The 20,721-nt window shown below is 37.4% G+C and overlaps 1 protein-coding gene across 1 annotated transcript in view; it reads right to left on the reverse strand.

Moving 5' to 3' along the window:
• The window catches only part of MRPS28 (mitochondrial ribosomal protein S28), a 110,583-nt gene that overhangs the window by 11,847 nt on the left and 78,015 nt on the right, over positions 1-20,721 (reverse strand). The gene's annotated exons all lie outside the window — the stretch shown is intronic.

Raw genomic sequence — 20,721 nt, forward strand, 5'->3', positions numbered from 1 at the left:
ATGCATTATAAGGTATGGAATGTGCCTGGCACATAATACATACTCAATAAATACTAGCCATTATGAAATTCACCACATTCAGACAACTGAAAGGATAGTAACGTCAAATATTGATGTACAGAAGACACTAGAACACTGTTCAAATGAACAAGTGTAGTAGCAATCTTCAATGTATATAAACGAAACAAAAGGAACATAAAACTCATTGAAGGCATTCTTCTGAGTTTGAATTTGGAGCTGAGGGAAGGGGCTAATAAAATCCAGAAATTACTTTACAATTTACAGGGACAGATTTGTCGACTCTACCGGGAGTCAGAACTGGAAGGCATAACAGAATTGCTCCTGGAAGCTTTTTACAATTTTTTCCCTTTTCTTCTCTTTTCTTTTCTTAAAAATACTTATGCCAGGGGTCCAACCCAGACCTACCCCATCAAAATCAATGGGGTAGAGCTGGAGATTTATGTACATTTGGGAAAAAGCCCCTCAAAATGTGTTTGGTCCCTGACCTTGTTCAAAAAGCATTGGTTAATGTGTTCCTAAGTTAGATTCTCTGAGTCTTTGTCTCAATCAAATTCCAAATGAATTGTTCATGGTAGTTTCTGGGCCAAGCTGAATCTTGCCCAATTCAAGCTTTAATTTCCTAACAAGTGCATGCAGTACAGATATTATGTAGAAGGTCAAAATTAGAACTGCACTTTTAAATGTCAAATATAAGACGAGCAAAGTTGTTTTGCCATTATGAATACTGAAGAGATTAATATGTATTTTCATCTAAACAAAGGCTGAATCATTTTATGTTAGCTGTATAAGATTTACTGCAGTTAAGGATGTATTTTCATGACCAAAAGATTTTCAAAATCACTTCCACAGTGCTTGAAAACCTAACACTTACTAACATATACAACAAGAGTAAATTTAGCTCAAAAATTACCTTATGGCAGATGTTATCTCCTCATTACCTCAGCTCTAAAACATCTTTGATTATTTCCTCCACTGGTAGAACCTTTGTCTCCAGATTCCTAATTCTCTGCACTTTTGACTACATTAAGAGAACAGAAGACTTCTAAATTCATTGTTCCAACCTATTTTCAGAGTTTCCTTTTTTCTTTTAATCTTCTATCTCTCTAAATTAATTACTTATTAAATAAGTATTGTTGAATTTTCAACAAATACCTACTCAACATCTTTATGAGGTAAGGGGATACCAACAAGAGAGAGAGAAACCATCCTGTCTCCCCCCCCCAACCCACAGAGTCAAAAACAGAGTGAAGAGCTATACTCCACCTTGGCGGGACATAGAACTACTTTAGCAGGTTGGTCCTGATTTCTGTGCCCTTTCAACAAGAGATGAGACTATCAGATGCCTTCTGGAAAGCCAAATACTTAAAAGACGATTATTGCAGTGGCTTATGTGGGCTGGCAAGGGTGAGAGAGGAAAATCTTTTATACAAGAATTGGACCCATACTGCAGATTTCACGCAATCCAGAGTGTTTTAAATTTTTAAACAGTCTCCAGTGCAGGCCAAGAACCAGTGTCAATGAGGAGAGAAGATGGAAGGTACAGGGGGTGGGACATAAAACTCCTATCACAGACCAATACTGAAGTTAGGCTGGTTTTAAAAAGACCCTCAGACTTGGAATAGAGCTTGCAGTCGACTTGACACTGACAAGCCTTGGTTGATATTTGCCCTTCACACCTCCAAATCTGGGCATATTTATTAAACACTCTAGTTTGTGCCCTTTAATTAAAAACTGAGGTCACAGAAGCTTGGAAATAAAAAATTGGAAATTGGAATTTGGAATTCCAATTTGGAATTGGAATTGGAAATAAAAAAGAAAACTAACTTTAGTTTAAAGGCATTTCAAGTGATAAGGTGGTTTTAGATTAAGTTCAAGCTCAATAAAAGTCAACAACGTGACTCTGCTTCCCCCAAAAGTTAATGGAATTTTCGGCAGAATTAGTACAAATATATATTCCACATAATAATCACAATCTCCTTTCACTTCTCTGACCATATCTAGAGAATTGTCATCTATCTGGGCAACACAGTCATAGGGTCATTGTTATTTGGGGTCTATCCCGAAGAAGAAGGTAAAATAATGTTATGTTGAATGATGAATTAAGGGAAGGAAAACATGTAGCAGGTTGAACAAAAGAAAACAAAAGAATAGAAAGAGAACCTTAATTACATGAGTGAAGAATCTGAAAAGCTTTAATATTAAAGAGGTCACAATATTTATTTCGTGCATCTATTTTGTGTACCTCCAAAAAAGAGAAATAAGAAAAATGGGTAGAAATTATAGGATGGCCAACTTAGCACACTTCAGTTTACCATGAGGAAGAACTTCTAACAGAGTTGGCCGGAAAGAGAATTGGTTGTTTTGTGTATTAATGGAGGAAATCACAGGGAATTTTTTTCCTTCTGATTTAAGAAATTGTTTCTGAGAACATTGGTATCTCTAGAGTGATTCTGCTCTAAATGCTAACAGAGTAAAATATTGTCGAGTCAAAAATCTTGGAATGGAATTCTGCAAAAAAAAAGAAATATTACATACTTCAGAGTCTCTGAATCAAAATCAAAGCACCTATTTATGATTAAAATTATAAATAAAAGCTTTTTTGTTTGCTTTTGCTTTTATTTAGTAGGAGGCTGTGGTTATTTCCTTGGGGTTAGATAATGATATTATTTTGAAGTTCTTACTACCCAGAATACAACGTTCAAAACATACTGAACTTTCAAAAGAACAGTGTTAGGTTAGCATTTTGACTAACATTAAGTATCTTTAAATAAATTCTTATGCTTTTAAGGTAAAGCAAAGCAAGACAGAATAGTGACTTAATTTTTCCCTTTACAATAAAAAGGGATTAGTGGTCCTTAATAAGAAATTCTTAACTTCAGGGCGTCTGGGTGGCTCAGTCGTTAAGCATCTGCCTTTGGCTCAGGTCATGATCCCAGAGTCCTGGGATCGAGCCCACATCAGTCTCCCTGCTTGGTGGAAAGCCTGCTTCTCCAAGCTCTCCCACTCCCCCTGCTCGTGTTCCCTCTCTCTCTGTCAAATAAATGAAATCTTAAAAAAAAGAAAAAAAAAAGAAATTCTTAACTTTGACAAGTACTCAGTTCCCCTCTCAAACTCTATTTACCTGCATCTAGATTCCCTTGCCCATGTAAATGCACTTCGTAAATCAGTGCCTACAAAATGGGAGAAAAAAAAAATCTCAAGATCCTGGAGCTTTTTAACTTGCCAAGAAAACGTGAATGAGCGGCTAAATTCTGTTCAGAGAACAAATGTCATGTCATATTAATAGCTAAAGAAAGCCATAGTTTATCGGTTTCCTGACTAGATAACTAAAACCTTGGAAAACAAACTGACAGCGTTTAAGAACAATTCTGTTTCCCAATTTTCTCATTTTATGTGAACAATTCTATGATCATTATGCAATCTTGGGCAAGGCTATTTCTTTTGTGAAATGGGAATCACCATAGTACCCTACCCTACTAGGATTTCTGGTGAGACTGTACAAGAGAATATGTCCTCACATGGCCCTTCCTCAGTACACACGGAGCAAGTATAACTAGCTACTTTCTGTCACAATTAATGTAGGCCTGGCTGTAAGGTTTACTGTGGCTGGTGGCAAACTGATGTGTCAGGGGGCTGATGCCTGTTGGGGATGGAGAGCAGTTGACAAAAAGTTTCCAAAGATGCCCTGTTCATAGAAATTGGATTTAACTTTTGATGGATGTCAATCAGCTAATCTACTAGATAGGCAATAGCAGCTGGACTTTTGAGGAAGTGTGTTTCTAGACCCTAGAGGGCCTCTCTGTTGAGAGCAGGACCCATGTGACTAAGCACATGGGAACAGAGGACGAGCGTTGAGGGAGACGGGCCTGGCATGACTGCTTGCTCTGGATCTGGTGCTCCAACCTGTCAATTTTTCACTGGTTTATTCATTCAACATGTATTTCTTAAAAGCCCATCTGTGGCAGGTACTCTTCTAGGTGCTGGAGTAGTGTTTGAGACAGGGTTCCAGCACTCAGAGAGTTTACACTGTGGTAGGGAGAAAAGGACAATAAACAAACCAGATAGGAGTAAGTGCTGTACAGAAAATGAAAGCAAGGGGATATGACCGAGAGGGGTGACAGCAGCCTGGGTGGTGAAGGAAGGGGTCTCTGAAGAAGTGACATGTAAATGGATCCCCGAATGACAAGAAAGTCAGCTGTGTGAAGAGGGGGGTAGAGCAAAGGCAGAGGCACAGTTAGTTCAAAGGCTCACAGGTAAGACAAAGCTGGCATGATTGAAGCAGCAGAGAAAACCAGCGTGGCTGGAGAGCCCTGGGTGACAGGGAGACGGGTAGGAGCCAGAGGCAGAGAGGAAGGCAGGAGGGAGGCCAGACAGTGCTTCATATACCAATGTAAAAGGTTTGGGGTTTATTGTAGATGCTCATGAAGAGCCCAAGTAGAAGGGAAATGCGTGATCAGATTTCTTTTTAAGACCACTCTGGCCGCTCTTGGGAAAATGAATTGTAGGGGACAGGGATGGAAAGACGCTGGGTGGGAAGGGCTCAAGGGCTAATCAGGAACTTATCCACGGGCAAATGCATTGCAGGGGGATGTAGGCTGTGCTGGCATACCGAATTGCAGACTTACAACAACCAGATCCAGCTCTATTGATAATACTGCCTGTCTTGGCTATAAGTCATTCAGGACCACGGTAGAGCTGAGCTGATTCTTTAATACACTGCTTGTATTCTTCTTAGTTTAACAAACATTTTAGGCAGGTGCACAACCATCTATTTCCTATCATAATTGGCATAGGCCTGGCTGTAAGGTTCTCGGGGGCAGGCCAACTGACTTGGCAATAGAGTTGGATCCTTATGAAGACAGACAGCAGTTGACAGCTTTCAAAGATGTGCAGTGGGATCTAGGGATGCAGAACTTTCAAAATTTTCTAAAGCAGTAGTTACTCCTGCACTTACTCATTTATATATGTGTGTCTTAGTCTGCTTGGGCTGCTATAAGAAAATACCACAGGATGGGTGTCTTATTAAACATCAGAAATTTATTTTCTCACAGTTCTGGAAGCTAGAAGTCCAAGATCAAGGTTCTGGTTAATTTGGCTTCTGGAAGAGACTGTGCTCCCAGCTTGCACACTGCTGCCTTCTCACTATGTCCTCACATGGCCCTTCCTCAGTGCACACGTAGCAAGAGAGCACTCACGAGTCTCTTCCCCCTTTTACAAGGACACCAATCCCGTTGGATTAGGATCCCACCGTAATGATCTCACCGTAATGATCTCACTTACCCTTTATTACTTCCTTATGGGTCCTATTGCCAAATATAGTCGCATTAAGGGTTAAGGCTTCAACATATAAACTTTGGGGGAACTCAATTCAGTCCATAACAATGTGTTATTGTCATATGAATTCCTATTTGTATGAGTACATGCAAATATCAATTTGAAACATATATTTGTTATAATTATGTACCACACAGATACTCAGGATATGAAGAATAAGTGTGATCTTAAGGAGTTTAGGAGACTAGCAAGAGAGACAAACAACTACAACAAAATATGGAATACTACAGTAGAGGTATATATAAATACAAATAGTTCTATTAAGGAAAACATGTCAGGGAGCCTAGGGAGAATAACTGGTATTTATATTAAAGTTTATAGAGTAAGTGGAAATTCACCAGTGAAGCAGACAAGAAATTCCAGACCTACCTCAAAACCCAATTTCTTTTTTATTTTTTAAAGATTTTTATTTATTTGAGAGAGAGAGAGAGAGAGAGAGAGAGCATGAGCAGGAGGGAGGGGGAGAGGGAGAGGGAGAAGCAGTCTTCCCACTAAGCTAGGAGCCTGATGCAGGACTCCATCCCAGGACCCTGGGATCATGACCCGAGCCGAAGGCAGTCACTTAACCGACTGAGCCGCCCAAGTGCCCTCAAAACCCAATTTCTATGAAAAAGGTCTCCCTCTGACTTCCCTAGCCTGAAAATATATATCCTTTTACTGAGTTTCAAGAATAATTATTGTTTACATATTTAAATCTTTCATTACCAACAACTTTGAATGAGTGCATGCCTTGTTTTCTAACTAGAATGTAGGTTGCTTCAAGGTAAGGATCATATCTGATGAATCCTTCAACAGAGTAGGAGCCTAGATAATAAAAGTTGCTTTGATTTGATGAGACTAAAGGATACAGAAGAGAGCTTAAATGTGAGAATCGGAGCTTCACAGTCAATTAGGTTCTGACTCCTCACTAAATGAAGAGAATATTACTGGTTAATTTCTCTGGGTCTCACTTTTTTCTGGCTCTTACAAGCTCTAAACCTCCACGAACATACTAGTTCAAACTCTTATTCAACAACCCCATCTAATTAGGGGTGATTGTAAAGGTTCCAGTCTCTACTACTTTTGATAGTCTCCTTTCTTGTTCAGACTTTATATAACAACTAAAAGGCCATAAAAATTCATTCAATATTATATTTAACATAAAAGGGTAACTAAGAACAATTCAATGATCAATCCTTAGGGTTTAAATTTGAACCTTAAAGTACGGTGAAAATCTTTGTTCACATCTAGTACAGCACAGCTAATTGTCCTACTTCAAGTAAGTTACAGAGACTAGGACAGGTAACACCGGCAAGCAAATTAAAAAATACTAACTTTTGCTTTCTAGCGATTAGATTTAAACTTAAACATTTCACAATACAGTATTTATATATAAACAAAAAAATACTCTAACGCTAATGTAAAAACATTTAAGTTTTGCACTTTCTATTTTGTAACAAAACCTTACCTAAACGAACAAGTGGGCTAAGAAGAAGCAACTCAATTAAAAAGTATTTTCTCCAACAATTCTGAAATAGACTAGTTTAGTAATTGTAAAAATGAAAGAAATTAAAAAAAAGAAATAGTTCCATTTGAAAAGTGGTTACAGTTCTAACTTTATAGTGGCAAACTCCTTTGTTAGATCACATTAAATAAATTGGTTGTTAAAAACTAGTGCTAGCAACAAGTAATTCTGATGTCTAAGTATGGGACAGGCTCCATGACCACAAAACGATGCCAGTTCTACCTTTTAAATAGAGTTTGCCAAGAGGAGTGTGTTATTAGCCAGGCTTGGGTGAAACAATCCGCTGCCCACAAAGCTACTTTAATGTACTGTCTCTATTGAAAATCACAGCAATCCAACAATACATGACGATACTTTCCCATCACTGCAGCAATTCCCACCACAGGCAACACTTTGTCTCCAACAAAGAAGGCTCACATTCTATGTCTGCAAAAACCCCAGTCCTGACTAGTACTGTATGGCTGCCAAGAGGAACATCTGTGTGCTCCACAGTACACACAGCGCTGGCTCTTTTTTCCTCTGTTTTCTTCTTTTTTATTTCCTAGACAATAAACTTTGTGATTGCTTGGTAAGGAAATTGTCTTTCATTCCTTTCCTCTTCCTTTTATTTATTTGTTTGTTTGTTTGTTTAACATGACAGGCAAACAACTACATCTGCCATCTATTATTACTTTGAGTCCGAATCCTGAACACATAGTAAAGTTAATTTGTTTTCTGATTTCATTTGATCTTAAGACTTGTGATCCTCTGAAAATTGCTGACTTTAAAGCTGAGATCCCTAATAAAAAGAAGCCATTCAATTCTCAGAATATTCTAGGAACTTTATTTATATTTAGAAAGTCATAAACTGAAATAAAATATGAAAGAACGGCAATATAGTCTCAAGAATAAAAAACGTGTAAACTACACATTCCCTATAGAAAACTTACAATATAAGCTGTTAGTTCCATAAGAATATTACATTTTGGTATTTTATACCACAAAAGACTTCTGTTATGTTTACCTTTACCTCAAATCAACATTTGGGTTTAAAGAAGTAAAAAAAAAAAAAAAAAAAAATTAAGGCACACCAAGACATAAATGAACACAGAATATAATTGGGAATTTCCCAGAGATAAAGGATATGTTAGACCCCCAACTTCTATCTGCTCCCTAAAGAAAAAAATGCTCAATTTTATTAATAATCAAATGGATGCAAATTAAATCTAGATACTTTTTGTATTGATATGATTAATATTTGAAAACGGAATACCTATGTTTGCAAAGGAACAGGCTAGCTGGGATTTTAAACCAGTACTACTACCTTTCTAGAGAGCAATTTGGCAATATGAGTGTTTATACCAGTTGGCCCAGAAATTTTACTTTTAGGATTTTAACCAAAACAAGTGAGAAGAGATGGGCATCAAGATGTTTACTATAGCTTAAGAACAAACAATTTAGAAAAAGCCAAGTATCTAACCAAAGCAGATTTGTTAAATAAATTAGGATACATCTCTACGAGGAATACTATACAACCAAGAAAAATATAGTTTCCGAGACTATATGATAAAAGTATTTTTACTGTATAGTTAATAAATGAAAATAGGTTATAAAATATGAGATATGATGGCAACCCACCTTTTAAAAAATATGCTTGCTACGGCACCTGGATGGTTCAGTCGGTTAAGCATCTGACTCTTAATTTCAGCTCAGGTCATGACCTCAGGGGTCGTAAGACAGAGCCCCGTATCAGGTTCCATGCTCAGCAGGGAGTCTGCTTGAGATTCTCTCCCTCTCCCCTGCCCCTCCCCTCACTCACAAAAATAAATTAATTAAAAAATCTTTTAAAAAATAATATCCTTGCCCAGAAAAAATTAAAATGTTACTAATAGTATTATTCCATGGTGATATGACAAATTTCTCTATTTTGTAATAAATATGCTCTTAGTTTCAGAACCAGTGAAAAGCCCCTAAATTACTGCCTTCTTAAATGATGCCAAAATGTAATTTATTATCGTTAATAATAATGAAAATAAGGGTAACTCATTTCTTCTTAAAGATATATTATATGTTTGGGGCGCTGGGGTGGTGGCTCAGTCGGTTAAGCATCTGCCTTCAGCTCGGGTCATAATCCCAGGGTCCTGGGATGGAGCCCTGTGTCAGGCTCCCTGGTCAGCGGGGAGTCTGCTTATCCCCTTCCCTTTGCCCCTCCCCCAATTTGTGCGTGCGCGCACTCTCTCTCTCTCAAATAAATAAACAAAATCTTTTTTTAAAAAGATACCTTATGTGTTTTCAAAACCTGTTCCACTGAAAATCATATAAAACTTCACATGAAAGTAATAGGAAGAGGGAATTAGTACTTAAGGGACTGGGAATGGAAAAATCTCATAGTTTATCATTTTAAGTAGTAGTGGACAATCACACAATTATAGTTCAGAAAGTTTAATGAAGATAGAGCTGACTCACACTCCTTTACATAGCCTGAAAGACCAGTCTGTGTGACGTGCATCTCTCAGTTTTAGTAGACTGAAACATCAACAGATAACTATAATTTGTGTGTGTCATTACTGATAGAAATGGAATAAGTCGAAAATAATGAAATTTTTTATTTCTTAAATCAAAGACAATACAGAGTGTATTTTTACCTTTCATAGTTTGATAGTGCCTTACACTATAAAACTGGGTTAGAAAGGAAATCACTTTCCGCTTTTTTTTTTTTAAAGCTATTCTCTAATACTTTACATTTAATATGCTTACTCTCCTCTGACATCTTGCATAGGAGCCAGGAAGCTACAAAGAGAAAATCTAATGCGTTCTGAAACCATGTAAAATGTGGACTTGATCACTTGATTTATATTGTTCTTTTTCCATGACACATTTTGTAAACTAGTATTAAACCACATAGCTGTTTGTGATTCTGCTAACCTGTCCATGTATTTCTTTTGGAAAAAAATAATTTTTTTTAAATGGCCAAAAAAAGTGTTTCCAAAGCAGCTGTTAAATAAATGAGAGAGACAGAGCTGTACTCTATTAAGTGATACTGATTTACTACATGGTGTTTAAAAACCATCACCAGATAAAGAAGATGTGGTATATATACACAATGGAATATTATGCAGCCATCAAAAGGAATGAGATCTTGCCATTTGCAACGACGTGGATGGAACTGGAGGGTGTTATGCTGAGTGAAATAAGTCAATCAGAGAAAGACATGTATCACATGACCTCACTGATATGAGGAATTCTTAATCTCAGGAAACAAACTGAGTGTTACTGGAGTGGTCGGGGGTGGGAGGGATGGGGTGGCTGGGTGATAGATATTGGGGAGGGTATGTGCTACGGTGAGCGCTGTGAATTGTGCAAGACTGTTGAATCACAGATCTGTACTTCTGAAACAAATAACGCAACATATTTTAAGAAAAAAGAAAAAGAAGAAGATAATAGAAGAGGAAGAAAAGGGGAGTATGTCAGAGGGGGAGACGAACCATGAGAGATGATGGACTCTGAAAAACAAACTGAGGGTTCTAGAGGGGAGGGGGGTAGGGGGATGGGTTAGCCTGGTGATGGGTATTGAGGAGGGCACGTTCTGCATGGAGCACTGGGTGTTATGAACAAACAATGAATCATGGAACACTGCACCAAAAACTAATGATGTAATATATGGTGATTAACATAACAATAAAAAATTAAAAAAAAAAAAAAAAAAAAACATCACCAGAGGGACGCCTGGGTGGTTCAGTCAGTTAAGCATCCGACTTGTGATTTTGGCTCAGTTCATGATATCAGGGTCCTGAGATAGAGCCCTTGTCAGGTTCCATGCTCAGCAGGGAGCCTGCTTGAGATTCTCTCCCTCTCCCTCTGCACTTGCCCCACTGGCACTCTCTCTCAGGAAAAAAAAAAAAAATTAAAGACCATCACCAAAAAAGCAATGAAAAAAAAGTACCTGGTTTGTGATCCGGATTTTTCCTCACTGTATACAAGCAGAGTTTGTGTTATATTTTTTTAAAAAGATTTTATTTATTTATTTGACAGAGAGAGACACAACGAGAGAGGGAACACAAGCAGGGGGAGTGAAGAAGGAGAAGCAGGCTTCCCGTGGAGCAGGGAGCCCGATGCGGGGCTTGATCCCAGGACCCTGGGATCATAACCTGAGCCAAAGGCAGACGCTTAACAACTGAGCCACCCAGGTGCCCCTATTCATGTTATATTTTTAAAGTATTCTTATTATAGAAGCCAATTAATCTGTTTTCTGTATTCAGTAGTATACCACCAAATCATGTTCATAAATGAAGGCAAACTAGACAAATGAAGACCTGTCAACAAATAATACAACTTTTAAGAATGTATAGACTCCTTCTGATTTAATTACTAAATAAACGTACTGTGGGGGAATGCTTGTCTATCAAGTGAAATGTAATGCCATATTACCAAGACACAGGTGGGGGATATGCCATAGATACACATATGCTTTCACTGAACATTGAACTTTTTTTTAATGGAGCTTTATTTAACTCCTACTATTTACATGCTATCTCACTTATCTCACACAAACAACTTTAAAGATAGATGTTACTATCACAATTCTCCAAGTGAAAAAACTTTCCCAAAGTCATACAGATAAAAAAATAGTACAGCTCAAGATTCAAACCCTGATCTCTCTGATTCCAATCTGTGTTCTTTTCACTATGTTATTGGGTCAAGAGAAGTAAAATGATTGAATGCTAACATTATGTGACACGTTATGGGTTGAAGTTTTAGCAGTGAATGCCACCAGATTACAAATACTCTATTTGATGCCATCTATTGATGCCAGTCTCTCCCCAAAGACACTGGTAAAGTCCATTTGTTCAGACAAGTTAAATCCAAACTAAAGTGTTTGACATAAGAAAACTGGTAGGGGGGAATGGGGGAAAAAAAAGAAGAGAGAGAGAGAGAGAGGGAGAGAGGGAGGCAAACCGTAAGAAACTCTACCGAGGGGTGATGAAAGGAGGTGAGTGGGGGATGGGCTGAATGGGTGATGGGTATTAAGGAGGGCACTGGTTGTGATGAGCACTGGGTATTGTATGTAAGTGATGAATCACTAAATTCTACTCCTGAAGCCAGTATTACACTGTATGTTAACCAAGTAGAAGTTAAATATAAGCTTAAAAATTTTTTTTCATAAAAATTTAATGAGAATTGATAGGAAACTGGACAATTTTTTTTTTTTTTTGCAAATCTGTCAAAAAGATACATTAATTGGACTGTCAAGTTATGACCTAATTGATTTCTAGAGAAGCTGGACTATCAGTTCAGTGATATAAATGGGTTTTCTGTTTGGGGAACTCTGATACAATCATACACATAAATTAAAAGAAACAAAATAGTGTTTATATGCATGTACAAATATTAAGTGAAGCCAACATTTAACATAAAATCTATGAGTGGAGGACTCTTTGGATATGCCGAGCCAGCTTATGAGAGTGGGGAGGAGCGTGCTGGGGTGTTCTGTGTTGACTATTGCTTTGACTTTCCGTTTCTATCCACATGTACTAGCAATCACAGTTTCAGAGACACTTACTGAAAGATCAGGGCAGAGCTTCTCTACAAATTCCTAAGAATGGATCACTTACCTCACCTGATTTCACTAATGACTTTCATCCTTCCCTTCAAGAAAATTTTGCTCAGACTGAAAAAAAAAAAAACTTTTGTGGTTACACCTCATCCTTACACATTTGGAAGCAGACACACTCCTTTGACAAAGTTTTTGCTGGCTGAGAGACATATTGATTACTTAAGTATCATCATGATGCAGTCATGCAATCAAACATTTCATATGTCATCAATCAGCCCATTATTTTATTGATCCTTTTGCCTACATGATGGTTTTAAGACAAAAAGTTTACCTAATCAGAGATACACATACTTACTTTTTGCCCTTTTAGATCGCTGTGACCATAACTGCATGCAAAAATTTATTGTGCATGCAATAAATTATTTTTGTAATAAAAATAAAAAATCAGCTTAGGCTCCATCATCATTAAGAAACTGTTACTAAGTATTCTTTTAAGGAAATTCTTTTTAAGGAGGACACCTTTTAGTTTTCTGGTCTCTCCACAATGTTATCAATTCCTCCTGCCATGCTGGAACGGGCCTCAATTTCCCATATGGCTTTTTTTTTTTTTTAGTGTTCCGTGATTCATTGTTTGCATGTAACACCCAGTGCTCCATGCAGTAGTGCCCTCTTTAATACCCATCACCAGACTAACCCATCCCCCCACACCCTGCCCTCTAGAACCCTCAGTTTGTTTCTCAGAGTCCATAGTCTCTCATGGTTCATCGTCTCCTCCTCCGATTTCCCCCCCTTCATTTTTCCCTTCCTGCTATCTTTTTTTTTTAACATAAAATGTATTATTTTTTCAGAGGTACAGGTCTGTGATTCCCATAGTTTTTAGAAGTACTCCTCTTTGCTGGGAAACCAAATAATCTTATTAAGAAATACATGTTAATGAGGGTTGATGAAGCTCTTTATAAAAAGGGCCAGAAACATCAATTCTTCATTTTTAGCAAGTACTTGAAGTAGTTGGGGGATGTACTGAAGGCTGATTTTGGGGCCTCATCCGCAGATACTCTGTTTCTTTACATTTGGAGTGAGATTAATGGATTACATATCAAGCAGAAATGTCTGGTAAGAAGATACCAGGTTCTAATTCAGAGGCTCTGTGGCCACTGTTTTTAGAACGCCACATTATTTTCAGATTCTTTCCTCTGTTTTGGAGAGCTGTCATTACAGGAGTCTTATTCTAGACAAACTACTTCTAAGGTTTCTCTTATATAGTATGCTTTTGACCTCAGTCTTGCAGGATGGTTATATACTACAAAATTCTGAAAGAACAACAGACAAGTGATTAAGAAGCCCTGCCTTTATTTCACAGCAAAAGCAACGACACAGCAGAGCCTTTCTTTCTTCACCATCTCCAAAGGTGCGTGTAGTTTTCCCACAGTATCGGATTGCTGGTCTAGGTACACACACAACCTAGGTGATAATTCACTTAGATTTAAAACTACTTTTTTCAAAACCAACTTTTCCAAACAATGCATCATCTACGTTTTAAATGCTAGGTGAAATTCTACCACCACTCTCAAAAAAAGGGGACAAGGAGGTGCATTGTATTGGACAAAAGAAATGGAGGAAAGTATTGACAGTACAAGCAATCTACAGTACCCTTGGGTAGAAAGAATTGTTGAAAAGTTTTCTCACACATGAAAAAGCAATGAAGCTCACAACATTGATTATATTTCATGATTTTTTGGACCTAGTACTGAAATACCTGAAATGAAGCCATCGTTTGTAAATAGGTATAATCCCTTCTTCCTACTAATAATCAGTGATATAAACCTATGCTTAAAAATAAAATTTAAATTTTAAATCAGATTAGTGAGATGCTAGTCCCAAGATGCTAGAAAAAAATATGTCTTTGAGAAAAAGTGAGACATATAATCTTTGGTTGTTAATTTATAAATTTTTCTTAAGATTTTATTTATTTATTTGAGAGAGAATGAGAGAGAGAAAGCACATGGGGGGGGGGAGGGTCAGAGGGAGAAGCAGACTCCCTGCTGAGCAGGAAGCCTGATGCCGGGACTCGACCCAGGGACTCCAGGATCATGACCTGAGCCGAAGGCAGTCGCTTAACCAACTGAGCCACCCAGGTGCCCCGTTAATTTATAAAGTTAATCATTTAGAGAAATACATGAAAGGGGTGCCTGGGTGGCTCAGTCGGATGAGCCTCAGACAACTGATTTCAGCTCAGGTCATGATCTCAGGGTTGTGAGATTGAGCCCCATATCAGGCTCCATGCTCAGAACAGAGATTGCTGGAGATTCTCTCTCCCTCTGCCGCTCCCCTGCGCACACTAACTAAAACTAACTAACTAACTAAATAAATAAATAAATAAAATCTTAAAGTAATACATGAAAATCCTCAAATCTTCTAGTCCTTCCTCAATACCAAATGAGGCAGTATAACATCTTGATCCATTACACCCTCTATTCTTTCAGATCACCAGTTGAAAAAAGATGCTCAAATAGTACAAAGATGTAACTACTATTCTATTGTCTCTGTATATAACACATTGTGTTTGTATAAACGTAAAGCCAGAGATCTTCAACATTCACTTCCCCACACTACACAACTGTTAAGAAAGACATCTGTGGAACAAAACAAACTAAATGTAGTATAAAAATTATATTCCTGAGGCTCTCTGATAAGTCACCTAGTCAAACCTCCTGCCCTTAGTCCTCCTAAATCAACATGCTGCTTATAATGAAACACAGCTCTTCCAAGATTTTAGACTCAACTTTTTAAGTCAAATTTAGCTAGCATGATTTTGAAAGGTTTGGTTTTAAGTGCTAAAAAGTTAAGTTCAGGGGAGCCTGGGTGGCTCAGATGGTTAAGCATCTGCCTTCAGCTCAGGTCATGATCCCAGGTTCTGGGATCGAGTCCCATGTCAGACTCCCAGTTCAGCAGGGAGTCTGCTTCTCCCTCTGCCTCTCTCCTCTGCTCGTGCTTTCTCTCTGTCTCTCTAAGTGAATAAATAAAATCTTAAAAAAAAAAAAGTTAAGTTCATTACCAAAGATAAGTCACTTGGAATGAAAGAGAAAACTGTTTCAACAATTTAATCAGACCTAAAGAGAAGGTAGATATATATATATCTTCCATTTTATTATTCGGCATAATTTATGACTTGAATATTATAAAATAGAGAGAAAGAGATTAAGATGAAAAACATTTTTCATGTTCATGCTGATGCTAATTACTTTGACCAGCTGCTATGGAAGAAGGCAAAGCATATGGGGCGCCTGGGTGGCTCAGTTGGTTAAGCATCCAACTCTTGGTTTTGGCTCAGGTCATGATCTCAGGGTTGGGAAATCAAGCCCCGAGTGGGATGGACTCCACGCTCTCAGTGCGGAGTCTGCTTGAAATTTTCTCTCCCTTTGTCCCTTCCCCTGTGTGCATGCATTCTATAAATAAATAAATAAATAAATAAATAAATAAATAAATAAATAAATAAATATTTTTAAAAAGGTAAAGCATAGTATGTGCATTTAACTTATTTTAATGTGGTCAGCTGGCAAGGAAATTTGTTAAGGAGGTTAATAAGTAAGCTAAATCGGATAAATCACCTGGAGATCCAAGACTCAACTAGTGCACACAGCTTCCTACTGAGGTGACAAGATATCTGAGCACAGTGAACTTAAAATTGCAGGGTAAAAACTAGAACATATTAGAGTTGCTTGAGGAGGTTCAAGGACTATATTTTAATTCCACAGGAAGTGGGTAAACAGATAGCAACAGAGTCCACACTGACTCCCTGGCCGATCCAGGCTGCACACTCAAGGCAGTGTGGTGGGAAAGGGTGGAAATAAAGTCCCATTTTCCAGAGTCACAAGTTGTCAATAGCAGGAACAGTGCTTTATGCTTACCTCAGGGATAGCTCAGTTTCCAGACCTGCCTATGCTCAAATTAAAGACGTGACTGACATCTCTGGGATTTGGAGAATGAGGGCGAGTCTCAAAATCCCAGAATTATCCCCAAATTTCTGGCTAAACGACCAACTGCACACAATGTCTGCATCCATCTGGTTCTGTAACACTAGTTTCTCTCATGAAATTTCTGTCAACAAAGCTGAGAGGACCAGTCCTAGAGTCAGAGCTGCTACGAGGTCAATGTGAATTTACCCAACAGTTCTCAAGTGTGTTCCCGGGCTTCATCAAAACTGATCTCCGGACAACACTAGATCAGTATTTGTGCACTTTTATCATTTAAAGTTAATTAAATTGGTCTTTTAAAATATTAAACAATTAATAAATATTCTTAAGTTTTCTAATAAGCTATTATAGCCATGGTTAGTATATGAAAAACCCCTCATATGCTGTCCACAGATAAAAGGTTTGACTGTGTAGCCCACCTTTGAATAAAACAAACAAAAAACCCACAGTTGTATGTCCCTGTCCTAAATTAGTCAGGAAGGGGAGATTCTGAAAAAAAGAGAAAGAAAGAGAGAAAGAGAGAAAGAAGAAAAGGAAAGAGAAAGAAAGAAAAGAAAAAAAAAGAAAAGGCTACCAGGAAACTCAATTAAAACTACTTCAATATCCTTCCATTAATTATCTATATTTTTAGGAGGAATCAATAGCCCCATTTCATTTGAACTGGCCAAGATCTAAGATTAAAAGACTTCCCCCTGCCAATTGTCTTTTTCATACTTCTGTTAAATTTTGTTGCTAATACCAAGTGCTATTTCCCCAGCTGTGAAGTCAGACGAGCAGCTGCCTTAGCAAACCATGCCAAAACTACACCAGTACATAAAGACAGCTGCCTTGCCTGTCCTTACAGATGAAAGAAGAGTGCTAAAGGCCTAGAAAAATCTCCAGTACTGGCAATGGCTGCGAAGGCAGCTGCGTGCCCATCATACTGTTAAAGAGTGTGCTGTGTGACAACAGATACAAGAAATGAAGAAAAGAATAAATACAACTAATTTTTATGGATAACACATATTTCCAAATTATTTTATTTATGGCATATTACATTATTTTTGACCATTTTATTTTTAGATTCCTCAGCATTCTATGCACAGAAGCAAAACCTTACCATATATAAACACTTATATATGTCCTAATTTCCACTTTAACTAAGCAATAAAGCATCTTGAAGATTTGTACCCAAAATTTTAAGTTACTAACAGCAATTGATTTTTCTAACATTAGTATTGTTATAAAGCTTCAAAAATCTGAGAATCATACCAAGATATAACAGAATTTGAGGCTGGCAATGATCTGGTGGGAACTAACATTTCCAAGAAAGACTGTTTTGTTTCATTAAAATGGACCTCTTTCCATACACTCAGAATGGATTAAAAGCCTACATAAAGTTTGTAGGCAGATGATATTTGTACTTCTCTTTTAGGAAATATTTTTACTTAAAAAAATACTGACTATACTTGATCATGATGTCTGCGACTTACTTTGACATATTAAAACATATACATTTCAGAGGGTGGTCAATTGTAGTCATAATAAAAAATCCATATTCTAGGGGTGGCTACTATAAGTGCCTCTGTTGTCTGTATTTATGTAGACAACTGAACCCTGGCTAATTACTACGTTAAATCTCAGAGAATGTCTCATTGGTGAAAACACTGGGCTGTAACTAGCATGAATATTAAAAATAGGGCCCCATTTTTTAAATAAAAAGCATCTGCGAAATATGGACTGGCTAAACAGTATTTTAACAACTTGCCCCAGCCTTTCATAAAGAAAGCATAGGAATCCACTGGAGCTGGATACTTTTCCCTTATGGATGATGCCCCCCTTTAAATTAAATACTTCTCTATCCAGCCATGAATGTGGAGGATTCTATTTGCCAGCTGCTGGTATGAAGAGGGCAGAATTTTCCCTCATGTGACCCCTTTTCTGCCATGTTGGTCAAAGCCTCTCTGAGGACTCAGAGATGGGGTTTCCTCAGGTTCCAAAAACTGCCTTGTGCCTGCTTGTTAATATTTAGCTAATAAATCTCTATATATGTGTCCGTATGTGCAACAAAATTTGTCTGATACTTGCTTTTAGAATTTGTCTTGAGATTTTGCTAAAAACAGGGCATGACCACACTGGCTTAGGTCAGTGTGGAACAGTAGTAAGATATGTATTAAACACTTAAAAATAACCCTATTTAAAGCCACGATCTTGCCAAACACAAAATTTCAAATAAACGTATGACTATTACTATCAAAGCACATTTATTAATAATATAGTTAGATTGATCTGCATAAGAACATATGACTTTACACCAAAATGTATAAAGCACAGTAAGTTTCAATGAAGCCAGTATATAATTTTGCAAAGTCTAGCATCCTGGTCACGTGGAAGGTCATTCAGAGATCTGTTATAGCTTATTAGGGAAAAGAATACACACACACACACACACACACACACACACACACAGAAGAACTAAAGAGATGATAAAGCCTGGCCAATAAAGCAATATATTTTATAAATATTAGAGAGAACTGAGAAGAATAAACAGCCCTTAAAAGAACACCTAACTATATGTAGGAAACTTGGTATACAATAGAGAAAGCATTTTGGGGCACCTGGGTGGCTCAATCAGTTGGGCATCTGACTGATTTCAGCTCAGGTCATGAGCTCAGGGTCGTGGGATCGGGCCCCGCGTCAGGCTCCGTGCTCAGAGCAGAGTCTGCTTGAGATTCTCTCTCTCTCTCTGCTCCTCCCCCGACTCACACTCTCCCCTTCTCTCTAAATGAATGAATAAATAAAATCTTAAAAAAAAAACAGAGAAAGCATTTTACATTTGTGAAAGAAAGAATGGGTTATTCAATAAATCATACTAGGAAAATTGGCTATATATCTGGAAAAAAAAATTAGGTCCCTATGTCAAACCACACATAAAAATAAGTTACCTAAGGGGTACAGGATTTCCTTTCGGGTGATGAAAACTTTTGGAATTAGACAGTGGTAATGGTTGCATAACACTGTGAATATATTAAATGCCACTAAATTGTATACTTTGCAATGATTAAAATGTTAAATTCTATTTTTTATTACAATAAGAAAAATAAGTTGCAGATATATTACAAAATGAAAAATCAAGCTTTGAATATAATAAAAACAAGGGAAATATCTGTTTGACCTCAGGGTAAGAAAGGCTTTTCCAGATAAGACACAAAATACTATTATTCCAGCTGCATAACAAAATTACCCTAAAACTCAGTGACTTCAAAGAACAACAATCATTAATTTTGTTCAAGAATCTGAAATATGGGCAAGGCTCAGCACGGACAGCTCACCTCTGCTCCATGCCATGTCACTAGGATGGTCTGACTGGAACTAGAGGATCCATTTCCAAGGTGGCTCACTCATGTAGATGGCAAGTTAGTACTGGCTGTTGGTTATTGCCTACGTGTACCCTTCTGCAGGGTTTGGGCTCCCTCACAGTATGATGGCTATAGTCTATCCTAAGAGACAGGAAGTGGAAGAGGCCGGTTTCTTAAAGCCTGGGCCCCCACATCTGGCACAGTGTCACCTCTGCTATATTCTATTATTCAAGAAATCATTTAGCCCAAATTCAAGGGGAGATACAGACTCTCTTGATGGAGGAATATCAAAGGGTTTGGGGGCCATGTTTTAAGACTACACAGCAACTCATAAAGGAAAAGATAGCAGAGCTGACTATATCAAAATTTAAAACCCTTGCATGACAAGTTACTGTGAAAAAGGTAAAATATGAGATAAATTGAAAAGAGGGAATTTGTAACACATGTAGGGAAGAATTAATATGCAGAATACACAAAGAACTATAAATCAGTGAGAAAAAGGTAAACAAATAAAAAATGCATGAAGACTATGAACAGTCAATTCATGGGAGACGGACCTCAATAGCCAACAGACATATGAAAAAGATGTTTAATATCACTTTATAGAGATTAGGAAAAAGCAGATCAAAATATCCCACATTAGACTGTCAAAATAAAGTCTAAAAATTTCCTCAAGTTTGGTGAGTACGTGAGAAAATGTGGACCACCATAAACTCTGGGTGTAAAATGGAGTAAAAAGATTAGAGCACAATTTGGCAGTATCTAATAAAATAGAATATGTATACACAGTCTTCAACCCAACATTTAAGTTTCCAAGTAATAATAGGCAACAAATGCATTTGTCCCTGGAGACATGTATAAAGAATGCTAATGTTCATAATGTTTATAAATAATTAAAGATTAGAAACCACCTAAAGGTTCATCAATAGGGAAAAGTATAAATAATAACTGGGATATATTTATGGAATGGAATTTATATTGCAGTTAAAATGAATGAACTAGATCTCAATGTAGATT

Source organism: Zalophus californianus, chromosome 4 (genome assembly GCF_009762305.2).
Source record: "Zalophus californianus isolate mZalCal1 chromosome 4, mZalCal1.pri.v2, whole genome shotgun sequence".
NCBI lineage: Eukaryota > Metazoa > Chordata > Mammalia > Carnivora > Otariidae > Zalophus > Zalophus californianus.